The following is a 27,521-nucleotide window of genomic DNA, read 5'->3' on the forward strand; positions in this document are numbered from 1 at the left end:
AGTCTCGTGGACGAATAGTGTGAGGTGGGCTTCACACAATCGGCTTTTTCTCGAAACCCATGCTGATTCCCACAGAGTAGATTTCTAGTCTCCAGAAAAGTCATTATACTTGAAAATAATACGTGTTCCAAAATTCTACAACTGATAGACCTTTGAGATATAGGTCTATAGTTCTGCACATCTGTTCGACGTCCCTTCTTGAAAATGGGGATGACCTGTGCCCTTTTCCAATCCTTTGGAACGCTACGCTCTTCTAGAGACCTATGGTACACCACTGCAATAAGGGGGGCAAGTTTAGAATTTCATTGCTGTTTACATCTGGTTTCAGCCAACTTCCTGTCCCTAGTACTATGTGGGTATTGTGACCGTTAATTAATGAGAGCAGTTCTGGGACTTTTCTATAGACGCTCCTGCAGTTTACTATTAGCAGATTAATATTGTTATTCCCTGTTGCATTTTGCCTACTCCTACCTTGCCGCGTCTCAGGAGGCGTGTTGTCGGGCCTAGGGAGGGAATTCTCTAACCTAAAAAACCCACATGTGTACTCCACATGTACTCGGCTACCCTTGCAGCCGCTTCCTGCATGTAGTGCACGCCTGACCTATTCTGGGGGACCCTACATTTCTCCACCCGACAGCGGAGGTCGAGAAATTTGCACCCCAGATCTCCGCATAATCGTCTGAGCCTCTGGTTTAAGCCTTCCACTCGGCTCTAAACCAGAGGACCTCAATCAGATCTGGAAAAAATACTATAAATAGTTAGCTCAGATACCACCCCACGAGCGAAGCTTTCTGCCTTCACCAACTCCGCCAACTGCCTGTATGAACTGAGGGTGACCTCTGAACCCAGACGGCAGGAGTCATTGGTGCTGACATGAGCAACAATTTGCAGTCGGGTGCACCCAGTGCTCTCTATTGCTGCCGGCAGGTCCTCCTCCACATCTGGGATGAGACCCCCCTACAACAAAAATATTGAAAGTGAATGTAAAAGTGTAACCTTAATATTACTGTTTCTAGACAAGCTGATAATGAGTGAGAGTGAAGAAAAGAAATTGTTCTGGATGGCAATGTCTACTAATGCAATTAGACCACTCCGAGAAAGGAATTGGGACAGTTACAAGCTTGTCATATGGTGAGTGGGGTGGACTATTTCATTGTGTTATTGCAAGTAAACAGCAATTTCTCCTGATTAACAAATGACATTTGCAGATCCATATGGTAACAATGTGTACTGGAGCGATTCTGAGCTCACAATAAGCAGGAACACGAAGACAGTGGTTGTGCTGTTGAGAAGCACAGAGGCCAACTCACCATTGAGTGTAGACTTCATCCCAGATTAGGTGTTGTATCAGCTGTGAGGATAATCCAGTCTCAGTATAAAGAGCTGTCCACAAGGCAGTTTGCTTTGTCTGCTTGTAAACGTGAACGTGACTAAACTCATAAATTGTTGACCAGTATGAACATTCATTTGGATAGTACATGTTTGTATAAATGGCTATGGACGGTTCTGATTTTGTCTCCTCGAAGGCAGTTTCTGGTCAGAAGTTCGTAACTTTATGATTACCTTGAGCGAAATTCTGTTTTGTTATCTGGCAGTAACAAAATCTTTTCATTGACTTGGGCAGCTGATTGAATACTACTTGACCACTTTGAATTCTGACTTAACAGGATCTGTTATCGTAGAACTAGAACACTTTCATTTCTTCCTGTTTATAGAGCATACAAGTATATGTTCTCAGAGATGCAGAGGCATTTTGTGATGTTTAAAATTTTCTACAAGTTCATAAATTTAGAATTGTTTCAGGGACTGGTTTTAATTATGGCAGTGTATTACTACAGGCTGCTATAGAAGCTCCCAATCTAGAGGTCCCAAATGTTCCTCAAAGTTGACATTAACTCAGCCCGGTGTGAATTTTCCAGTTTACACAACATACTTTATAAAGTGTACTCTCTAAGTAACTTGTATCTTAGATGCTGCTCACTCACCATTATAAAGCTTTCCCCTAAGTAATGCTACACTCTTAATGATTTGCATTCTTTTGATTACTAGTTACAACAGAAGTATGAATCAAAAGGATTTGTATTATTGCCAGGACATTTCTTTTTGGGAAAGAACACTCACAGCATTAAAGTTGATACTGAATTTTCTGTGCTTGCTGTGACAATGTTAGTGCTCTCAATCATAAGTGCTATTATGGCCTAACTTACTAGTCTGCTATTGATGTCCATTTGAATTTATGTGCTTCACAATGTCATTATCAATTTAAACCATCAGAGGCTTTGTTTGTTCTGCAGGAGTGTGTGATGGATTTTTTTGTTGGCTGTATTCTTACCTCTGGGGTTTGTGCAATTCTTAAATACTGTGACTATCTTTACTATGCGAGTTCGCCCCCTTACTGTGCAGAATAAGTGGCACTTGGTTTGTAGTACACACTAAAATAACAATGCTATTGTTCGCTTGTGTACAACAAACAAAACCAAAACCTAGCACTCAGCTGCAGGTGTAGAGATGTTGTGCTCTCATCTGGCAGTTTGTGTTAAAAAAATTTGATGACTTCTGTTTGATTAAAGTAAGATGTGTAAAATTCTGTGTATGGTCCTGATCTGACACAAAATTATTAACTTAGGTCAGCAGTGCACTGTTGGAGACCGAAACACTAGTACTGCTCATTCACGAAGGTCGTTACTTCAGAAGTGTCTGTGTTCATGCGTCATGTCAGTTGGTATCGACTACATTGGTTTGTCTTGTGAATCACACCACATCACAAGAGGGCTGATTAACAGATGGAGACTAATTTTGTTCACAGATGTTTATTATTCCATTTCAGCATTGGCATCTTTTTCAAAGTATGCCCCTCCATATAAAATGCACTTTTTATAGCATCTCTGAACACACAGTGCAGGCATTTGTTTTTTTGGTCAAGTCCTCACATCTTGAACATAGCTCACTTCTTTAGCACTGCTTCGCATTCTCAAATCAAAAGCCCCAAAGTTGTGCCTTCAGTGATAGGAATTAAAAAGGAAATCACAGGGTGGAAGATTGGGGCTATAATGCGGGTGGAGCACCAGAAACTGCAAGACTTGATTTGTAACATCAGGCCACACATTGTCATGAAGTTGTCATCCAGTCCGAGAAACTTCTGGGCTTTCCTTGCAGTGTACTTCATCTGTTTAGCCAATACTGCTGTGCAGTATGCTGCTGTAACAGTAGTGTGAGGGAACTGTATGCTGGTAAATCATTCCAGGACCTCCATGCAAAAGGAACAACATTCAGCTATTTTTCAGTGTTGGAAAACTGAGCAATTTTCTCACTGTGCTGGCTGATTTCCCTTCAAGATTGTAGTGACGCATCCGAGGTATGACTAGTGACTGGCGATATTAGATTCCTGACACACATCTCCTCCATCAGCAAAGAGGTGCAGCACCTCATTATACATAAAAACCCACTCTTTCCAGTTCATAGTACAGATAGCAAAGTGTCACAGAAGGAACAGAAAAGAATTTCTTTGTTGATCAGCGATTGTAGAAAAGTCATAACTGTTTTATGTCAAACAGGACAACTGATGTAGCACTCTGCATTAAAGGAAAATATAAAGTGCTGAAAGTCTGTAAGGATGTAGCACCAGGAACTCTCTTTGCACTTCAGTTGGGTTTGGCAATAAATGTTGCAAGCAACTACTCTATTTTGTGAACATAATGTTGCAGAACTGTTCTTGTTTAGATTGAACATGATACAAAACTGCAGCTTTAACCCATTACATGATTTGGGTTATATGGTTTCATCTGCACAAACAGAAACTGGACAGATGGTTCAAATGGCTCTAAGCACTTTGGGATTTAACATCTGAGGTCATCAGACCCCTAGACTTAGAACTACTTAAACCTAACTAACCTAAGAACATCACACGCATCCATGAGCGAGACATGATTCGAACCTGCGACTGTAGCAGCAGCACAGTTCCAGACTGAAGTGCCTAGAACCGCTTGGCCACAATGGCTATCTAAACTGGACAGATACGTGATAATAATTTTCCCCCTGTATTTTGTGAAGTGGAGGTGTTGCTGACAAATCTGTAGCTTGGGCCAAGGGGTCATTCATATTAATAGATGACAATTGGATTAGAACTTCATGAAGAAAATTATTAGGTCATGAGCTTAATTAAAATTCTCATAGTGCCTACTTTATGTGTATTGAAATTTCATGAGAAGTTAATTTCTACCATTTTGAAGTGGATAAAGAGGACAGGGTATTGGTTGGTTCAGTGTTTCCTTTTCCAGCATTTTTGTTTGTACTAAATCAGCACAATCCAATAAGATATAAGTAATGTCATTACTCAGTACTTTTTACTGTATTGTATTATTATTCAGCAGTCTGTTCTGATGTATTTTGAAATATTGTAGAAACCAAATGATTAGGCAGGCAATGGTTGAAAAGATTTCCAGCAGACTGCCTTAAATGATTTGTACTTTTTAGGTGTGCTGTAAAGTCCACTAGCTTTGGTGAGAATGCTGCACATACTATCAAAATAAGAAATTGACTTGAGTAACGTGAAATTGCCGGTGTTTTGCTGCAGAGACATGTTCGCGGCATTCAGTTCATCTTCACATGTGAACATGGTCAAGACCCTGATGGACAGTTCTGGACTGGAGGTCCACGTGCTGGAGGAAGTGTCAGGGCCCTAGGTGTCTCTCTGGTATGGCAGTAGCCTGAACAGAGTCTTCATGGCAGATATGGGGATGAACACCATAGGACGTTTTACCTCTGATGGTAAATAATGGTAATAATAGCTAAATTGTTAATTTGGCTTACGTAAATTAGTGACAAAACTATCCCACAGGTACAAAAGGTTTTCCACCATTTATGGCATTCCAATGCAGCAACCAGTATGTAGAATGAGAATATTCTTGGATGCAATGTCGAAATTACTGGTTATTTGTTCATCAGTGATGTGTGTTTTGCCTAATTCAAGACATCTTCAGATTTGCTGATATGTGTTAAGTTGTGGATATCAATAAAACATCCCCATGAAGGACATTTATTTTTGTAGATGTTTTATTATAGATACCATCCACTTGCTTATCAGCATCAGCCAATCTGAAGAGGCCTTGAATTGTGCAAGACATGATTCATTGATGAATAAACTAACAGTAATTTCATCACAGCCAAGACTGCTTTCTTTTCCTTATTCTACAGGTGTAAAGCTGAGTATATCTTCACTGTAAATATTCTGCAGTGTGGCTAAAAGGTTTTTAATAATTTGTAGGTGTTTCCTGTAACTGAACTTCATTCACATTTACATCCGTGGTCTGCAAACTACTGTTAATAAATGCAGGGTAGAAAGTATGTCCCATTGTGTAACTTTGACTTCTTCTTGTAGCATTTTGATGCAGTGTTGGTATGGATGATTACTTAAGCACCTCTGTACACATTGTAATAAATAATCCAGTTCTCATGGTCATCATTGGAGAGATATGTGGAGAACTGTAATATTTTCTTAAATTTGTCATTCCTTACTCTTGAAATTTCTTAAGCAGTGTTTTGTAGGATAGCTGGTATCTCCTTGCCAATTTTTTCAGCATCTTTTGGATGCTCTTGGGTGATAAAAGTAAACCTGTAACTGTTCATGATGCCCTTCTTTATGTTATGTTAATGTCCTGCTAGTGGTGTTTAGTATGGGTCCCACGCATTTGAGCAATATTGTGGAATGTTTCTCAGGTATTCATGAGCAGTCACTTAGGAAACAGGCCCAATTGTAAGGTACAGGAAAAGCAGTGTGTGTTAACACCATTCTGTGTCCCAAAAGAAAATTTACACCAGGAATCTGAAGTAGTCAGCTAGTTAAAATGTTCACACTCTCACTGTAATTGAGAGAGACATCTGCACTTTGTGGGAAACTACATAAACAATTCACTATTCCTATAAAAACTGTGATAAAGGAATCTGGTATTTTAAATACCACAATGCTGCTAACCTGAAAGTTGAAGGATGCTTCAACAGGATGTAAGTAATTCTTTTGTATGCTCATATGTGTAATAGATGTCTAAAAGGACTTAAGGTGTTCAGCATAAAATGAAAATTAAATACGAGAGATGACTGCAGGTTTTTGTTTATGCAACCAGCTCCGATATTCCATAATACTCATATTTAGGCCCCTTGACCAGTGTAAATTGGGGGTAATCCAGTCTTGTGTACAGTCCTAACAGGAACCACAGTTAAATAACTGGTGTCCATAGATCTCTGACTTACACAACACTACCCCTCGTTCATCAACCAACAGCTGACATTCAGGTTTGAATGATGTCCTAAAAGTTGTCCCTTGATGGATGAAGGGCTTGTCATGTAAACCAGAGATTGACAGAGATGGATTATTTAATGTTCGCTCCTGTTGTGACTGCACACAGGATTGGACTCCTCCCAGTTTACATTGGTCAATGGGCCTGAAGTATGTGTAATGGAACACGAGAGCTAGTTTCATAATTAACATGCAAAGGAGATGGCTGCAGAGGTTTTAATTGTCATTTTGTAAGTTAATTTGATTGCACTAGCAGTTGTAGTGTGGACTGATCAAGCACTGGATACTTAGTTGGTGTCATAAATCTCTGTACCACTAAGTTGATAGTATACTGTATACTGCAATGGTTAGATAAAAATGCTGTATATCCAGTGGATCTGTATGGGCACTACTGTGCTTTAGATACCTGTGCATCTCCTTGTCATGCTTGATGAGGTTGGAGAAAAATCTGTTACTCTGAAAGTTGTACGCTGTGATGTGAATCTTAGTCTTGCACTGATGTTGGACTAGGTAGAACTTAATTGTTCCCCATAATGAGATGTTTGAGGTGGCAAAGTCTGGGCTTATAGTGCCCATTTTAATGCAGCTGAAGAGTCACTTCATTGGCCTCAAAATTGCTGCATGCAGAAACTCTTGTACCTGAATAGTGAGGTGTGCTGTTGTAGTTGTGGGTCATGGCTCCTGTGTCATTGCCTGAGGAGTCAACAAAGTTTATAGCATATATGAATAAAAATTTCCCTTATGTAGACTTCAAAACTCAAAGTTCTTTTCTGACTCTTTCACATCCTGGAGGTTGTCCTTAGGCCAGAAAACAACATTCCTCCCATGTGAACTGCAGTAGGTCACACATTTGTCAGAAAATAACACTATGTAGCAATGCATGGAATTTTTATATATAAAAACAAAGATGAGGTGACTTACCGAACAAAAGCGCTGGCAGGTCGATAGACACACAAACAAACACAAACATACACACAAAATTCAAGCTTTCGCAACAAACTGTTGCCTCATCAGGAAAGAGGGAAGGAGAGGGGAAGACGAAAGGAAGTGGGTTTTAAGGGAGAGGGTAAGGAGTCATTCCAATCCCGGGAGCGGAAAGACTTACCTTAGGGGGAAAAAAGGACAGGTATACACTCGCACACACGCACATATCCATCCACACATACAGACACAAGCATATGTCTGCTTGTGTCTGTATGTGTGGATGGATATGTGCGTGTGTGCGAGTGTATACCTGTCCTTTTTTCCCCCTAAGATAAGTCTTTCTGCTCCCGGGATTGGAATGACTCCTTACCCTCTCCCTTAAAACCCACTTCCTTTCGTCTTCCCCTCTCCTTCCCTCTTTCCTGATGAGGCAACAGTTTGTTGCGAAAGCTTGAATTTTGTGTGTATGTTTGTGTGTCTATCGACCTGCCAGCGCTTTTGTTCAGTAAGTCACCTCATCTTTGTTTTTATATATAATTTTTCCCACGTGGAATGTTTCCTTCCATTATAATGCATGGAATTTTTTACATTATGCCTACAAAGCACTGCAGGCTGCAACTTGCTGCTCTCAGGTAATTAAAACACATTTCATTATGCTTACATTTTTCAGATATTTTGTCATTTGTGTTTTTGACCTCATTACTGTTTCAGCTGACATATTGTGAATAGATTTCTTTGGTAACTGCTTAGCTGGTAGAGCAATTGTGGCATATGTTTCCTTTCCCATGTCAACCACATCATCTGTCTGACACTGCCTGAAACTAAACCAGGTTTATCCAAATCAAGTAGGGGTACTTTCATGTGGTCCTGCTAAAGTAGTACCTACAGGCATTTATCTCCATCTGCCCTTTCTGTAGTTGCTTGATCACCCACACACATGGCACTAGTGACTCCTAAAGAACCTAACTGTATTAGCTCTGTGTAAATGTGTTGGCTTCATAGCTGAAACAGTGAAATAACCCACATTGCAGTAAAGCCAAAAATGCTTGTCCTAGTCTTCAGTGTGGGTACAGCCATGAAAGAGCTATTTATTGGCATATTTGTGAAATGTCAGGAGGGGACAGAGACTTAAAATATACTTAAATTGATTACCTGTAAACTGGGTGTGTTGCAGCAGCTGCGAAGGTTTGAGTGCACTTTCCATGTGACAACAGGTGGATGACTATGGTAAAGAATGAGTAGTATCAGACTCTGGGACTGTGGCTCATCTGTTTTAAGATTTCCCAAAGGCTAACATTCAGTGAGCACAAGCTTGCTAATACCAGGGAACTTGGACCCTTCATACAGAGAAAGCTGGCAGAATGTGTGTTTCCTGCTGTGCTCAGACCTGCACTACTTTTTAATGTTAATTCAGTACCTTGTCTGCAGTGCTGTGTTCCTAAAAAATAATAGGTCTCGCCAAAAGATCCCGTGATGTGAAGTATCACTCACTGCTGCACATGTAGATTAGCCTTTTGGCATTGGTTATCCTCCGCATGCCTGTTTTCATCCCTACTTTGATGTAATTTTTGGGGTTCCCTTTATGTAGCAGAGGTCCTGCAACTCAAATAAACATCAGATTAGATTTGCAAAAAATTTAATTATGCAGTGTTGTCAAAACTGTATGAATCACTCTTTCTCTGATGTAGTACAGGGAGTACATCACCACAAACAAACTTGTTTTGGGTTTTCAGGAATCTTCTATCCACGGTGTGCAGAATGTCTAAAACCTCTGGTCACATTTGAAAATTATCAAATATTCCTAATTTTTTTGCACTTGTAGCAATGGGCTTGCAATGTCACAGGGCCATTTCTTAATGTACAAAATATTGATATCTTCCATGAAAGATTTGAATTTTTTCATTTGAAATTAGCCTTTGCTTCATTGTCACTAACGCTGTGACAGAACTGTTTACAATTAATTTGGGAAGCCGTCTTGCTTGATTCTCTTCTAGGAACCAGTGAAATGTTTTTCAAATGCCCTTCTGTAATAGCTTTCTCTGCCACCTTCATTCAAGCACCTGGCTTTCCTTAAATTGTTCAATGGCTTCTACTGACCTCATAATTGCCCTATATGATGGAATATACACCAATGTGCTTTCACAGGTACTGAGAAAATACTAATCTCTAAAAAATTCCAGAAAGCAGTATACTGTTACACACAAACTTGGGGCTTGATAGTGTTTTCTGCAAGCTGTTGAACTCTTTCCTCATGCTTCATTTTTATTCATCTCATTTGAACATCTGTAAAAATTTATTCACAGTGACGTTTTCAAACTACTGATAATGCTACATGTGAATCTAAATTATTTTAGATTTACTATACATGCAAACCATAAAAAATTTTCCATGATGCTACATTTTTTGTTTTTAGATTCTTATAGAGCATTGAGAAGCTATCATTTTCTTATGGTCAATTGTCACTTTTCCCAAAAACTATATAGTCATAATTTTTATCTAGTGTGTTCAAATAGCAAAATGCAATTATTTCCACAATTCCTTAAAATAGTTTTGAGTCCTTGTTGTTCTGTTTGTTAAAGGTATACTTCTATTTAACTATCCAAGTTTAAAGCATACTTTCTCTAAACTTTTTGGTGGATTTTGAGAATTGTGTACATTGTTATCACACAAAATAATTCCTGTAATGTTGCCATTTCTTAGTTGTACAGTTCAGAGTTAAACTTCTTTGCCTACTATATCTTTGTTGCTATCTTCTGTTTAATAGCTAAATTGTAGTAGATGAGTATTTTACATATTTATAGTTTTTGTAATTCATGCATCTATAAATAGGCATCATGCACAAAGCATCATACAGTTGTCAATACACAAATCTGTGAGTCAGGACCTAGTAATGAACTTATGCACAATCTATGTTTCTTTGCATAACTTGTCAGTGCCCCAGAATGACATTGTAAACATGCAGTTTTCAGAGAGTTTGAATCTGGTATTCACTATGCAATGTATCTCAGCATTACCACATTAAAACCATGTTAAGCCTCTCAGATTATGAGATGGGAAAACATGTTGAACTACTGAATAAAAAACTTAGTAAATACTGTTATATATTAAGAAAACTTAAAGAAAACTGCAATTTTGAAACAGTACTATGTGCCTGCTACTCTTACATACATAGTAACTAAGATATGGTATTATATTTTGGGGGAATACAGGTTTCACAAAAAGTTGTTTTAAGCTCCAAAGAGAGCTATTTGTATTCTGAAGGGTGTTGCCTACATGCAGAGGACTCTTTAAGGAGTTGAAAATTTTGACCCTCCCTCGTTTATTCATCTATGAATCAGTATATTTCCAGAAGTCTAATCAAGAATTATCTTCTCTAAAAAGTGAAGTACATGACTATCAAACCAGAAATAGGCATGATTTCCTTAGAAACATACATTCAAAATCCCTGTACCAAAATAGTGTGATGTATCTACCCAAAATAATGTTTAATGCCTTACCAAAAGAAATAAGAACCATACATATATTTAAAAAAGAATTAAAGAGGCTACTATTATGTCAGAGTTTCTATAATGTTGATGAATTTCTTTGTTATCTAAACAGATAATGCTCATCTTTTGATTTTTCTGCATAAACCTTCGTTTTTCCAACTTGCGTGTAAAAAGAAGACAAAATATGTGAAGCATAATGAAGAAAGTATTAAAGTGTAATTAACAAAATGTTATTTCCCTTTATGGATTTTTTTTGTATAAACCTTGTAATTTATTTTCTCATCTTGCATGTAAAAAGAAGACAAAATATGTAAGATGTAACTACGAAAATGTTATTTCCCTTAATTTTAAAAAATATAAATCATGCTTTCTCTCTCTCTCTCTCTCTCTCTCTCTCTCTCTCTTCCTTTCTATATGACAATTCCTATATCATGTATATGCTAAAATGGATGATAATAAATTGAATTGAGTGGAACTGAATAGAAACTTTTCAAGATGAACAACAAGAACTACGAAATGTGAAAAGTTATCAATATGACAACATGAAGCAGAAACATTCTGCAGTATCCATGAATTTTCAGAAATCATCTTACTAGGTTCTCTTTGTATAATTTTCCAGAACACTTAGGCATGTAAATTCCTCTTACCTGTAATGTTCAACACAGACTGGTTTTGACTTTTCCAGTATGTAGACAGATGATAGTGTTCTGTGTAGTGTCTATGTGCAGTCAAATATTTGCTAAAAGTCTTAGCCAAGTTGTTATGCTGAAGTCCACTGTTAAATTTTAAAGGTATCCTTAGAATCATCATTTGTGTTTAGAGTATTTAAATGAACTGTGCAGACTGGTGGCCTTTGCCTACTGTATTTCTGTGGATAAAAATCATAGCTAATACGACAATAACTATGAAACCTGCAACTCAATTATATTCATGTTAAAAATGTTAATAAAATCTATTTTACTATCAAATAGTAACTACACAATGTAAAGACATTCTTTGTATTTATGGACATCTCATTAAGATTAGCAAAGGACTTCGTTCAAAGACTGACTACTACTTTTGTCTCTGCCATGTAAGAATTAAGTCATTTAGCTATTCTGACACACTAGGTACTGATGTACATTTTTTCTTTTGTAATATACGGCCAAAAGTGAATTTCTCCTGTTCCTATTCAAACCCTCTCCCTCCCTGTGGAAATATTGAAGTGAAAAATAATTTAAAGTGAGATGTGTAGAAGATTGCCCATTTGGCTTTCTTCTGTTGTAATGGTGCTTAAGTGGCCATTACACAATATTTATTTAGATATTAAATATTGGACTTCACCATTAAGTTAACATGATAAATGCTTAGAATATTGATACTTTTCAAGCATTAATATTTGCAAAGTTCATTTTATCAGAATTTTTGTGGAACTGCATGGATAGATTTAACTGCAGTAGGCAACAAGGTTTAGGTTTGCTTTGCAATATCTTTGAGTTTACAATTGAATTAATATCTGTCAAGGAAATACTTAACCTCAAATGAAGCCAGATTGCTATAAATGAAATTATGTATTGCACGTACAAATCCTTATGCTATGTTGGTGGTTGTATCATATCTTTGCAACAACTAATTTAATGGGCAATAACAGTAATCGTTTCATGCTACTTGTGATTATCTTCAAGCTAGCCACAAGTTTTGCTAATGTAATTAAACCATTACAAACAAAACTGTACCCATTTTTACTAATATTTGTGCCTCCATGGCAACCTTAATTACCATCAGCATATTTGTAAACCGCATTTATGAGTGTGCAGAATATGTGCAATGCCAACAGTGTATTAAATATCTTTTACTTTTTTCCCAACAATCTCGACCACATCTTACCTTAAACTCAAAACCTTTCCATACCAAACAAGAGAGAGAGAAAATAAAAGGCTCTGCTTTGTGATGGGATTTATGCAATAGTGTTCAAACAAATGAATGGAATGAATACTGCACAAGAGCCAGTATGTTTTCTTAATCCTTCAGAATTAGATCAGCAGAATCATATCAGAGGAGGGAGTGTAGGTGGATGTTGTCTCCCACTTTTGCCATTGGGTACACCATCCCATTATTTCCTACAGAGAACATTTGTGAATACAGTAATTAGTTTCATTGTCTAATTATTGTGAATGCTGGGTTCTAACTCTAAGAATATTAACAATTCAGTCATTTAGCATTGGTAAATGGCCCAGACAAACAAAAAATTATGAACACAAGGTGCATGGGGTCGGGTATGTGCCAAGATTGTGTACATTACCACTTTTGATACTCATCGTGTAACATGTTCCATGAAAATGCGTGACAACTCCCTTCTTAGTGCCTTCTCACACTGATGGTACATTCTTTAATGCTGTAATCCAACTTCACTCTTATCTGAAACTGAAGATATAAGAAGATGTTAGTTGGAGGGCGAGTCAAATGAAAACCTTAAATTTGTAATAACAAATCGAAAATTCAAGCTGTTATCCTGTAAGTTGGTAAGCATGCTACAAACAGCATGCAGAATGGCCTGTAGGTTGTACCATTGTCCAGATGCACACATATCATTGCAGTATCAGTATAAAGGTGGCTGCCCCACTTGGGGCTTCTACCAGGGAAGAACGGTGTTCTGTTATTTGGTTTTTGTACAGTGAAGGTGTGAAACCTATTGAAATTCATTGACGAATGAAGGTTCAGTACGGTGATGCATGTTTGTCAAGCAGCAAGTCTATGAATGGAGTAGGAAGTTTGAAAATGGTGTGACTTCAGTGGAAGATGCGCTTCGTCCAGGTCAGGCATAATGAGTTGTGACTCCACAGAACATTGCAGCAGTTGAAGCCATAGTGAAGGAAAACCACTGAGTGACACTAAAAGACATTGCAGCATGTTTACAGATCAATCATGGGTCAGCACACTACATTGTGCATGATGTGCCCCAGTTTCACAAAGTGTCTGCAAGATGGGTGCCACGGTAGCTGACTCCTGAAATGAGAGAACGACGTGTTGATAATTGTGAAGAACTTCTTTGGCACTTTGAAATAGAAGGAGATGGCTTCCTTGCAAGAATCGTTACTGGGGATGAAACTTGGGTTCACTTCCACCAACCAGAAATGAAGAGAGTGAGCAAGGAATGGCGCTATTCCTCATCACCAAAACCAAAGAAGTTTCGAACAGAATGATCAGCAGGGAAGGTTATGCTGACTCTCTTTTGGGATGAAAAACACATCATTTTGGAGCATTACATGCCTAGAGGGACCACTATCACCAGTGTATCATACACAGATCTCCTAAAAAATCATCTGCTGCCTGCAATCAAATCAAAGCGACGTGGATTGCTGCCAGCAGGTGTCCTTTTGCGAGATGACAATGCAAGGCCCCACACTGTCCATACAATAGTTGCAACAGTCACAGACCTGCATTTTGAGTGTCTCCCTCATCCACCATACTCACCAGACCTTGCCCCAAGTGATTTCCGTATGTTTGTACCACTCAAAGACGCAATGGGAAAAAGAGGTTCCATTCAGATGAGTGCACGAGTGGTTGTGCGGACTACCAAAAGATTTTTTTTTCTAAAGGAATTGATGCACTTTGTAAGCTTTTGAGGACTAGCATTGAGCATGGGGGAGATTATGTTGAAAAGTGATACAGCTTTGTACCACTTCTGCACAATAAATAATATTTAAAAAAATATTTAAAATTTTGCAATTATCACCAATAACAAAACAGAAGCGATTCACGCAGTGGAAAAACTACATGAAATTTCACAAAAAATACTGGACTACAGATATCTTATGAAAAAACCCAATATATGGAAAGGCAGCCAGAAAATAAATCCCCTTTAATAACAAAATATGGTAAAATTGCACAAGTCTGCCATTTTAAATACCTCAGTGAAACTATACAGTCCTCAGGATTAAACCGAATTGCCAATGAACAAAGAATCACCAAGCTCCAGAAGGCCTATAAGCTAACATGGACCCATTACAACAAGAAGTGCATTTCAACGGATGCAAAATTAAGGCACTATACAACAGTGATTCTTCCAGAAGCAATCTATGCAGCTGAAACAATGGTGATTGATGGTCATTCAAAAATTAAGGAAATAGTAAAGCAGGAAAGAAAAATTCTCAGGAAGATTTATGGTCCAATCAACAAAACTGGCATTTGGATGAAGAGACCACAAAACGAACTCTATAGAAAGATCAACATAGTAACTGATGAAATCAGAAAGCGCCAAGCCAAATTTTATACACACATCTACAGGATGGAAGACTCCAGAACAGCAAAGAAATTATTCAATATTATAACAAGGAGTAAATGTGGCACAGAATGGCTGAAAGAAGTCCAGAGGGATCTACAGCAGATCAACATAAAAAATCTCGAAGATCGCACCGAGTGCTGGCATAAAATCACAAGTGTGAAGTTTGGGGAAAGAACATCACGTCAGCCTGGTAAAAAATGGACAGAGGAACAGAAGAAGGAGCATTCTGAGAGGATGAGGAGGTTTTGGGAAGCAAAGAAGAAAACATCCGAAGATGAAATTATGAATTCAAGTTCAATCACTCTCCTAAAGGGGAACAATCATAATAATAATAATAATACTTTAAGATTTTCATTTGACTCACCCTCATAATATAACAACATTTCCTGCATCCATATGCTGATACTGCATCTGTAATCACACAACATTAAATGTCACGTATTAATCCTCTGCTATGATATTTTGCAATAAGCAGTTGAGCTATTTATTTTCAGTCATTGTGTCTGTCATTTGTGTATTTATAGTCTGATTAACAGCTTCAATCATCTGTCATGGCCGGATGAGATGAGTATTGTTTTAATTTTCTTGTCAGTGATGAGATAGTCACTGAAGAAAATAGTTCTGTTTACTTCTATGGCTCTATGTGTAACTTCCCTGTTTTCAGCCCTGATGCATTACATTTTTAAATACGTGTATACAATGTCCTAGTAATTGAAAGGTATCATTTTTCAGTATGACACAGTATAGCATATTATTTCAGTGAGTTTGAGTCTCAGCTGCAGAAAACTGGGTGCACAGTTCAAAGAATGAAACTAGTAACAGCACACTTGCACTGTATATGAACAGAATGAAAGAATGAGTAAATCACAGGGAGTGTCCATGTCTAAAGAGTAGTGTACTAAGGTTGGTTCAATCTGTGGAAGTAAACAAGCTTATTTTACATCACTGACTAATATTCATAATTGTAGGAATTCCAAAGTCCATTTAATCGCATGCAGACAAAGAAAAAAGTATGTTGTGAAGAACCTTGTAGCTGAACAGCAAAAAGACATTTTTCGAAAGCATTAAAAATGTTTCACACAGAAAATTTTGTAGCTAAATCTTAACCAAATTCAGTCTTCCAAAATATTGTAGATTTGTTAATTCAAAATAGTATTCATATGGGCAAAACACTGATGGCTCAGTGGTTTACAGTGCAGACACGGAATTGCAGAAACTGAGGAAGAAGCTCTGTTCATAATATCGTAGGATTCCACTATGTGGCACTGTACGTAATTGACTGAACTTCAGAAAAGATATGCAAAAACAATAGTTCTGAACTTTTAAAAGTTCTAAGTATGGTTTTTTTCGAGGTATTTGAATGACAATTGGAGCATGTAGTGATGGTGTTAGTGTAATGGTAGACAATAATTTTAATGTTTCATAACTATTTACACGGATGTACAACAAGCTATCCAAATGGAATTGTGCCAGTGCATTGAACTCCAAGTGCTATAAAAGCTGGTAAGATAGTCCCACCTTGATTTTACAATTTCTATTAGCAGCATGTGACATCTCCATGAGTACAAAAATTTACATTATGAATCCCAAATAGGGATGCAAAATTCACAAGGAAATTATTGAGACTTCAGGTACTCTGGTTGTGAACTGCACGATTCATTGTACACTTGTGATTACTGTTAAGTACAAACTTAGAAATTAAAAAACACAATAAATATAATAATCTCTAGTTTCCCTGAAGATTTTCTGAAAGATGTTGTCAAATATGCATAATTTTGCAGAATAAATCCTTCTGATTTCAGTTAAATTGTCTCAGAGGATAATGCTGTAAGGCAGCATAGAGTGAAAGTTTTCTATCAGTCACATTTCTGCCCCCAAGGAATATTTAGTGTCGGGCGGCAGAAGTTGTACATGTAGAAACACATTGTAGTGGAGTGTGAACATCTGCAGGTATTGACCACCATGTCTTCAATAGGCTCTCAGGATACATGACATCAGTAACTGCTCTGTGGCATGACCTATTCTGGACTATTATGGCCAGTGCACATTGTATTTAGCCAACAAATTTGATGGTGCTTCCAAAGTGAAGGAGATTGACCGTAGTAAGTGTGCCATGTAGTGGATGCCAGTGCAACATTTTATCTTGCGTGTCTACCAAGTTTCTTTGACATAGACATAATAAAAATAAAATTGTATTTAAAGCTAAAATTGTCATACTTTTAGGGAAAAGGCATTTAAAATTTTTTATAAAATATGTTCAGCCTACATGCAAAGCTAAAACTCACCATGTCAATAGCTGTCATTGTTGTAGATTTCTGTATCCTCCAGTTTAAATTTGGAAGAATTCTTCAAAATCCTGGCCTTGTCATTTTGAGGGCGTATTCCTCAGCTTCCTGCACCTTCAGCTGGTCAGCTGGCATATGCATTTGTGATGTTCACCCTAGGTTCTATGCCCATACTTCTGAAAACTTTCAAGTTGCTGTCTAACCCATCATTGAAACACATTACTGCAGCCATGATACCAGTATTTAGTGTTGTGAATTGGGGTTCTCCTACACTATTATCAAGCAAGTATTTGATAGCTAGATTTTATAACATCTGCTGATGACATTCGTAGAGGGGTGGTTCTGTCTATATTCATTGGCAGTTACACTAATTCTCCAATATGTGGCAACTGGGGGCCTCTGCGCAGAGAGAATGAAAAGATCCTCTGTTAACAGCAGCAGGAACTGCTGTAAACTTTAATTAGCATGAGAGCCTCTCACAAGAGATCATGCATGTGTATGATTTATAAAAAGACTCCATTTGTGGTACAGGGTATTGTAATAATAATTATAACTAAACATCATATGACTTTTTGATGGCTGAGCATGGAACATATGTGTATTAATATTTGCAATATCCTGTTTCAAGGTCACAGTGCACTGAAAATTTCAGACATGTCAAGATTATTGCTAAATTTCATTCACAATGCATTAATTTAAGCCTTCCAAAAGGTGCTATGACAACAAAGGACACTAATATCACATGATGAGGTGCTAACATAATGGATAATGTTGTAGTTTGTGAAGTTATATACTCTTTTCCTTCTACATAGAAATACTTTTTCTTAGTGTTAAAACATTCTGAGAGTAATAAAGTATGTTCTGCAATATTAAATGTTATTTATGCTTCCATCTGGTTTGAGAATGAGGACAGTTTAAATTGGTGTGAGTGAAAGAAAAAGCAATAAAATGTGTATTCTTCCTAGCTACAAAATAGATTGCAGCTCCTTCACTTGTCAGTACTGAGTGTGATGTCAAAATGTCATATTTGCAGAAAGTCTTGTGAAATGAGTGCTACCCTATTTCAGATCATGAAGAGTAAAATGAAAACAGTGCTGTAATGATGCTCAGCTGTTACCTACACTCACTTTGCACCAGGCTGACCAACTTGTAAAACAGAGGTCGAAGAATAGACACTCACATATTCTTGTTCAGCAATGACTGCAGTGTAACTAACATTGATGAATAAGTTTATTTTGTCATTTTTCCACCTCATGGATCCCTCAATTATGATTATTTTCACTTAAATATTGGTGGATGCTATTCTTGAAACTGTCATCTTGTTCACACAACTCATTTATCCTTTCATATTCAAAGATCGAATCCCATATAAATAATTTTTCTGTATCCTCACTAGCCAGTAGGTATTTATGAAGAACTGTAAAGTTATTGATTTGTATTGTTTCTAACTGTATAGAAACTGTAGTTTCCTCAGTTGGATTACTCGCGTACACCCTTATTTTTGGCAGAATTGTAAATTGCTCTGAGAACTATGGGACTTAACTTCTGAGTTCATCAGTTCCCTAGAACTTAGAACTACTTAAACCTAACTAACCTAAGCACATCACACACATCCATGCCCGAGGCAGGATTTGAACCTGCGACCGTAGCAGTTGCACAGTTCCATACTGAGCAGCAGAATTGTAACTTCCAGTTTTGTGCACAGAATTTTGATGGTATAGCCATCTTCTTCAGGTGCTGGAAGTTTGGCTGTTACATGTACTTTTCACTTGGACTCTTGCTAGGCTGAACTATTGAACAGGCAATACAGTCAAAAGCAAGAATGCCTGAGAAAGAAGAGAAGGAGATTGAGGAAGAGAAGCCAAAAAATAAATTGTCTGCCTTAGGCATGCCAAAATGTGGAAAGAGAGAATAAGGCAAGTGCACTAATGAAGTTTACAAAAAACTTTGCTCGATGAAAGAGGACTCAAAATAAATGAATGCATGTTGGCCTATCTGTAGATACCTAAAGTTTCTGAAAAATGACAGTTGTAGATGAAATTTAAGTGTCTGTAAGCACACTGTTTTCAGCCAAAATATTGACACAATAGCAACTATTGCAGCCTGTTTTGCACCCTGTGATCGAAACCAGGTATTTTCTTTACTTCTTCATTTTTTCCCATGTCCATGAGTTGCTACGTGATGGTTCACATTTGTGGATACAACAGGTTTATTAATTGTATATTTAAACTGGATTTGTGTCACACATATACTATAGAGGGTGTTCATTTTAACTGATGACATTGAAATATCTCAAACTACACGTCAAATCAAGAAAATTGTGATTCAAATTTGTATGAGAGGGAACATCCAATGATACCACACTCAATCTGCCACACTACTGTGTGTGGATGGCAGGGGGCAACTTTGAAATATTCAGTGGGAACCCCAGTTTATAGCAGCTTAAGATTCTAAAGCAAATTCTACATATGTTTTGTCTTAAGCATTTTCTTTATTTTGCCACAGATGGTCATGTGGTCAGAAGGATAAAAATTTGTAATCACAATTTATAACACACTACTCAGTGGCCTTGGATATTTAGTGTCACATTGGATGCTGCCCTGATGCTGTGGGTTAGGACAGGCCAGTATTAACTTCTAATTGGAAACCCCATTCTCAGCACTGAGCATTGTATTCCTCAGACATAATGAACAAAGGACTACTTGATGTGCCTCCATGGCTGTATAACAAACTAAGACATATTGTAACACATAGTAACAGGCAATTAAATGTGTGTACTGTATTTGCAGCGGATACAATATTTTTGGTCTTATAACATAAGAATGAAATACAAATGAGATGCTTTATTCTCATGTCTAGTTTTCGGGAACTCTTGGAGCATTCCCTTAGATGACACTCATCATATAAAAATCTGAAAATAGATTTTGAACACCATGAGCATTGCAAGGAGGCAGGCCTGCCAGTGACATTCCTCCAAACGAATTTCACTTGGGAAACATGATTAAGGTTGAAGATTTCATGCATTCGCAATAAACTGACTGCAAACCATGTGTACTGGATCATCTCTTTTCTAGAAACTTCCACTTGTTATTCATTTCCAGCAAAGATACATAACAGGATTTTCACTAAAAAGTTTCTAACAATTTTCTCATTGATTTATTGGGTTGACAGAAGCGTCCGATCCCATGCGTCGGCTTTGACCCGTGACGTAAGGGTGTTGTCGTGTGTGACGTCATGACGGTGCAGAGTTTGGTTTGTGAGTGTGGCGTCTTTGAAGATGTTGTCATGTTGTGGTTTGTTGTGCTCTCTGGTGGTATGTTCAGGGTTTTCGTTTCTGTGGTGTAATGCGCTCTGTTTGAGTGTCGGGTCTGTTTTGTAGTGGAATTCGTTTCAGTGAGTTAACAATTTTGTGTGAAGGTTAATTTAGTGTTGTTCACTGTACATCATGTGGAAATTTTAGTCAAATTAATCGGTTGTTGTTTTTGTTCAGGAATGGATATGACGGATAAAATTAACAGTGCGCAGGTCAAGGGAAGTGTTCGATCCCAATGTGTGTGTGTGTGTATGTTGATATTGATATCAGGAGATGTTTTTGAGCTATACAGGCCAAGGGAAGTGTTTGACCCTAATTTATGGGATCGGGAACTGCTTTTGAGCTATATGGGTCAAGGGTAGTGTCCGATTCCAGATGATATTGTGTTTAATGGTAACTGGGGAGTTTTGTGATGTCGGTTTTTTTCATCGTTTTGTATGGGGGTTGGTGTCTAAATTTGTTTATATTAAGTTTGCCCACATCGAAAAACACCCCATTTCCCGTGCTTGTCCCGTTAGTGTCATTAGGCTTTCTGTGGAAAGTGTGTGTGTGTGTTTCTCGATGTATTTTCGTCCTCATAATGTGCACATACCGACTTTATATGCACCATATTGGAATTGTGGTTTATGGTCGTTTCAGCCATATTTGTGACGTCATGGGACAAAGCAGACGGGCGGGATCGGACGCTTCCGTATTTCCGACTGTAGGATTCTGACAACAATGAAATAATAACACAACCTATTATTAAAGTTTACTGCACCCTAACTGCTAAAAACCAGTCGATTGTGCTTCTCCCACACTTTAGCTACTGTACTCTGTACATTGAGTGGCAAATTGTACTGTCTTCCTAACACTGTGGTAGGAATTGGAACTCTCATAAGAATATGTTCAAAAGGAATCCAACACTTGTCTGCCAAACGTGGCCAATGAAATGATCTTGCTGGTCTTGTTGGTGCCATGAAGTGGTTATATCTTCAGGTATGATTCATATGACAAGTTTTGCCAGGGCAAATTTCTTATGAAAGTTTTTATTTAAACCAGGAATTTTTCGTAAGTCGTCTGCTGATTCAAAAGTTTCCCCAGATAAGCTTCTGTAATTATTAATTATTAAAGCTTTTTTTGGTCCAATAGTTGGTAGCTTCTGTAATTCATATTTAATTAATAATAGTAATAATTTATAATTTTGTAAATTAATCATTAATTATTATATAATTAATTATAAAGGAATTAAGAAATAAAGGAATTAAGAAATATGTAACAAACACACAGTGTATAACAAAAAAATCATTATATATTTCTTAATTCCCTTATAATTTATAATTTTATAAATTAATCATTATAAAAGTCCATTTAGAAGAGAAAGCATCAAAACACCTAAAAAAATAATCATGGTGAAAGAATTTGTGGCACATAATGTTGGCAATAATATTCATCAGGAGCATATGAACCGAATAATTTCTTTACTAAACACAGGTAGCACAAGAGAATTACAGAAGCTACCAACTATTGTGCTGAAACATGTATGGGTGAAACAAAAGAAAAAAGGTGTCTTGCATAAAGCGGAACTTCTCATCTCATTTTCGTAGCAAGCACGGAGACAACAAGAAGAACTGCACCACAAGATGATTATCACTTGGTGGGCCTGGTGTAAAAACTGTTTATAAATCAATGGTACTCTAACTATGATGTAGGTATTGTTGCCAGGTGTAGCCAGTGTAATGAATAGCATCACCACCAGCTAACAGTGGCTGCATCAATGGGGATGTCATACATCCTTCATCAATGTCGCAGCCACCTATAGCTGGGAGCAATCTGTTCTCAGCTATACTCAATTAAACTAACTGAATGTCATTCACCCACCAACACAGACCACCTCCTTCCTTAAAAGCTGTTACATGAGTCATACCAAACAATGCAGGAAGATTCTTAACTCAAATGTTACTTATAAAACAATTTGAACATTGATCATACTCTAACTGTGCTGCTGGTGTTGTTATGCAATATTTTCTGATGTGGTGTTTTTGATCTTAGGCTTTATTGCATTTGAAAGAATATAAAACTTGTTACCAAAATATGAAATGATCAATACGCTTAGGTGCACAGACTTCAACAAATGTTTATAAAAAAAATTATAACATTTAATTACTGTGATCATATTACTGCACAGAATTTGTACGGAAGTCAAATTGTATACAATATTCACATTAGTTGATATTAATAATGGCAGATTAGATTGAAAGGTAGGAAAGTAAAATCTCAGAGCTAGATTGGAAATGTAAGGATAATGGGTTGAAGATTAGCATCTCCAAAACGAAATTAAAACCTATGGGAAAGAGATATAAACGGATTGAGTGCCAAATAGGAGGAACAAAGTTAGAACAGTGGACAGATTCAAGTACTTAGGATGCATTTCCTCACAGGATGGCAACATAGTGAAAGAACTGGAAGCAAAGTGTAGCAAAGGTAATTCAGTGAGTGCTCAGCTGTGAACTACTCTCTTCTGCAAGAAGGAAGTCAGTACCTAGACTATGTTATCTGTGCACCGTACAAAATATGAATCACATGCATATTTTTGTGTGTCTAAAGGGAAGGAGTTAGAGTACTAATTGTGGCAGAGTGCTGCGGTTTGCATGAGTCGACAGAGGATGAATAGACGTTTCGTATCGTGTATAGAAAGTGGCATTTGAAAGGATATAAAACTTGTTTCCAAAATATGAAATGTTCAATACACTTACATGCACATGGTCATTCTTATGCTATTGCAACCACGCACCACCAAATATAAAAAAAAAATAATTAAAGAAATGAAAATCATAAATCATAAAACTTATTTACAGTGATCACAATTACTGCACAGAGTTTGTACAGAAGTCAGATTGCATGCAATATTCAAATTAGTTGATATTAATAGCAATATATACATATGAATCAGTTCTACTAAAGAATTACATTTGATGGCAATGTCTACCTTTGGAGTAGTCATCCAGTGAGGCTCAACAGTGGAAGGTGGGAGTGGCTGCTGGATCATCTGTACACACACGGACCATTTCTTTGGCTATAATTCCTCCGCTAGACTCACTTAAACAACTTACAGTACAATACACTAGACACAGACACACTACTTTATAGTGGGGTTTGGTGTGAATGGAGATGGGAATGGAAAGCCATCAAACAATAAACATGGGATGTTTTCCATAGGAAGTTAGTAGGTCTGGTCTTGATTCTGGGCCATGACAGAAATTCTTAAGGGAGGCCACGGTTTGGACTAAATTATAGAGCAATCCATCAGAAAATGCACTAATGTTAGCACTGAATAGGGGATTGTGGAGATATGTTATGACTAGGGTATGAAGATTAGCATCTCCAAAACAAAAGTAATGACTATGGGAAAGAGATTTAAATGCATTGAGTGCCATATAAGCGGAATTAAGTTTCATTTCCTCACAGGAATGCAACATAGAGAAAGAACTGTAAGCAATGCAATGAAAAACTTGGAAAGGAACTCCATAGATGTAAGCGTAATGGTGAACAGTCATAGATGGTGGGGGTCATGTTACACGCATGGAAGAAACAAGGTTACCCAAGAGACTCATGGGTTCAGCAGTAGAGGGTAGGAGGAGTTGGGGTAGACCAAGGAGAAGGTACTTTTATTCGGTTAAGGATGATTTTAGGCTTTACATCAATGTTAGCACTGAATAGGGGATTGTGTAGATATTTTATAAGGGGGACTATGCTCGAGACTGAACACTGAAAGGTATAATCAGTCTCAAATGATTATTATTATTATTATTGAAATGCGAATGGGAAAGACAACATACAAGAAACATGGGATGTATTCCATAGGAAGAGGGTGAGTCTGGTATTGATTCTGTTGCATGACGGACCTCGGTAAAGAAGTGTTGCAAATTTTGTATTGAGAAATAATGTTTACATTAGATATGCTTTTGGCACATAGTTATTCATAGTGAGGACTTCCTCTAGGATGTGGAACATGTCAGAAAAAACAAGAAAAACATTGTTTACAAAATAAGGACAGGTATGTAAATTTACCTTCTACAAAGTCCAAATGAAATTCTTCTTGTGGATGTGGAATCCGTCAGAAAGAGAATGTTAGGCTTATTTACATTTGAAAGGATATGAAACTTGTTACCACAATATGAAATGTTCAATACACTTACATGCACATGGTTATTCTTAAGCTATTACTGCCAAGCACCACCAAATATTAAAAAAATAAATAAACAAATAAAAAGAAAGAAAGAAAAGAAATTCAAAAATTATAAAAATCTTAATAGCAGTGATCAAAATTACTGCACAGAGTTTGTACAGAAGTCAGATTGGATGCAATATTCAAATTAGTTGATATTAATAGCAACATTTACACATAAATCAGTTCTGCTAAAAAATTACTTGTGATGGCAATGTCTACCTTTGGAGTAGTCATCTTCTGAGGCTCCACAGTGGAGGATGAGACTGGCTGCTGGGTCATCTGTACACACACAGACCAATTCTTTGGCAATACCTCCTTAGCTAGACTTACTTAAACAAATTACAATACAATACACTAGACCCACTTCTTGGTCAGTGGCGTTTGGTGTGAATGAGATGGGAATGGAAAAGCCAACAAACAATAAACATTGGAGGGAGGTGACACCTCTCTGGAGGTAGGAGACGCCTCCCCGAAGAGAGGAGACGCCTCTCCGGAGGGAGCAGAGATGCCTCTCTGAAGAGAGATTCCAGCAAACCGTAGCCTACTGTGACAAGGTGGACCCTTTCTATACCCGTTTGAACACGCAATATTGCAAATATATTTGACTTCAAAAATGGATTAAAAATACTACGTTGTTGCAAATCGACCTTTTTTCACCCTTGCAATATCTGCAACATCGGAGCTATAAAATACATGCAACGAATGTTTGTCGTCCATTGAGAATATAGTATTAATAATTTTCGGTAATTTTTAGGCCTTCAGGTGTCTCACTATTGTCGCGTATGTTCGAAGTTGAGTTCAAAAGACTAAATGTAATCTATTGCAGCCTTCCCTAAGTCATTAGGACGTAGAATGTCATTACCTTTCCAGTGACACAAATCACATGTTCATATCTGCAATAGTTTTTGAACAATGGGCTGTGTTTTGAAAGTGCGGCCTACAATCTATGTTGTACCACCACTTCCTAGATGCTACAGTTTTAGCAGTATATCCGTTTAAACGAACCTTATGCAAGACACGATTTTCGTGAAAAAACGTGACACTCTCCTTTTCATTGCTCTTCAGAATTACTCCACATATATTGAAAGTTATCACCAATGTTTGCTACGGTACCGCTCAGTCCAGTGTCTCAACGCACGTGTGGCGGCCGCAGCAAGTGCTGGTGGCCGCAGGACGTACTGTTGACAGACAGGCTTCCTGTTGCTACGTTCCATTGTTTTCCGAGTTGTCTGCCTCAGTAGCGTGCAGTACTTTCAGCCGGCCTCTGCTAGAAACACATTTCATCATATTTGGCAGCGTGTTGTGAAGTCTCTGGCAGTTCTTGAATTACTGTCATGAATACTACACCTACAGTAAGTAATTTGACTTACTTTAAAATACAATAATTTCTTCATAATTTGTACAGCTACGTTTAGACTATATCTCACTAATTTCCCTCTTTGCTATCGTTGTAGAACCTGCTCTCTGTGAGTATTCTCCTGGTGCTGATACTGTTAACCATGGAGACGTCCTACAAACAGGTAACACAACTCTCTCTGACAATTATTCAGTGCTAACATTGGTGCATCTTCTGATGGATTTAGTCCAAACTGCGGCCTCCCTTAAGAAGGTCTGTCATGGTCCAGAATCAAGACCAGACCCACTGACTTCCTATGGAATACATCCCATGTTTATTGTTTGTTGGCTTTTACATTCCTATCTCCTTTCACAGCACACCCCACTGTCAAAGAAGTGTGTCTGTGTCTAGTGTATTGTACTGTAATTTATTTAAGTGAGTCAGGCTGAGGAGTTATAGCCAAAGAAATGGTCTGTGTGTGTACAGATGACCCAGCAGCCAGTTCCACCTTCCACTGTTGAGCCTCACAGGATGACTACTCCAATGGTAGACATTGTCATCACAAGTAATTTTTTAGTAGAACTGATTGATGTATATATATTGCTATTAATATCAACTAATTTGAATATTGCATGCAATCTGACTTCTGTACAAACTCAGTGCAGTAATTGTGATCACTGTAAATAAGTTTTATAATTTATGAATTTCACTTCTCTCATTCTTTTTTTTTTTTTTAAATTATTTGGTGGTGCGTGGTTGTAATAGCTTAAGAATAATCATGGGCATGTAAGTGTATTGAACATTTCATATTTTGGTAACAAGTATTATATCCTTTCACACAATTAGTACTCTGCCACAATTAGTACTGTGACTGCTTCCGTTTAAACACACAAAAATATGCAGGTATTTCATATTTTCACAGGGCACAGATAGCATAGTCTAGGTACTAACTTCCTTCATTACTTTTGTTTTGGAGATGCTAATATTCATACCCTAGTCCTTATAAAATATCTCCACAATCCACTTCCCCAACTCCTCCTACCCTCTACTGCTGAACCCATGAGTCTCTTGGGTAACCTTGCTTCTCCCATGGGTGTAACATGACTTCTACCATCAAAGCCTGTTCACCATTACTCTGACATCTATGGAGTTCCTTTCCCAGTTTTTCTTTGCCTTGCTTCTAGTTCTTTCTCTATGTTGCAATCCTGTGAGGAAATGAAACTTAATTCCTCTTATATGGCACTCAATGCATTTAAATCTCTTTCCCATAATCATTACTTTCGTTTTGGAGATGCTAATCTTCATACCCTAGTCCTTATAAAATATCTCCACAATAACCTATTCAGTGCTAACATTGGTTCATCTTCTGATGGAATCCTTTAAAATTTAGTCTAAACAGCGGCCTCCTT

General features: G+C 37.5%; 1 protein-coding gene across 1 annotated transcript in view; it reads left to right on the top strand.

Moving 5' to 3' along the window:
* The window catches only part of LOC124719931, a 156,777-nt gene that overhangs the window by 119,685 nt on the left and 9,571 nt on the right, over nt 1-27,521 (top strand). The window lies entirely within an intron of this gene.

The sequence above is a fragment of the Schistocerca piceifrons genome, chromosome 11 (assembly GCF_021461385.2).
Source record: "Schistocerca piceifrons isolate TAMUIC-IGC-003096 chromosome 11, iqSchPice1.1, whole genome shotgun sequence".
Lineage (NCBI taxonomy): Eukaryota > Metazoa > Arthropoda > Insecta > Orthoptera > Acrididae > Schistocerca > Schistocerca piceifrons.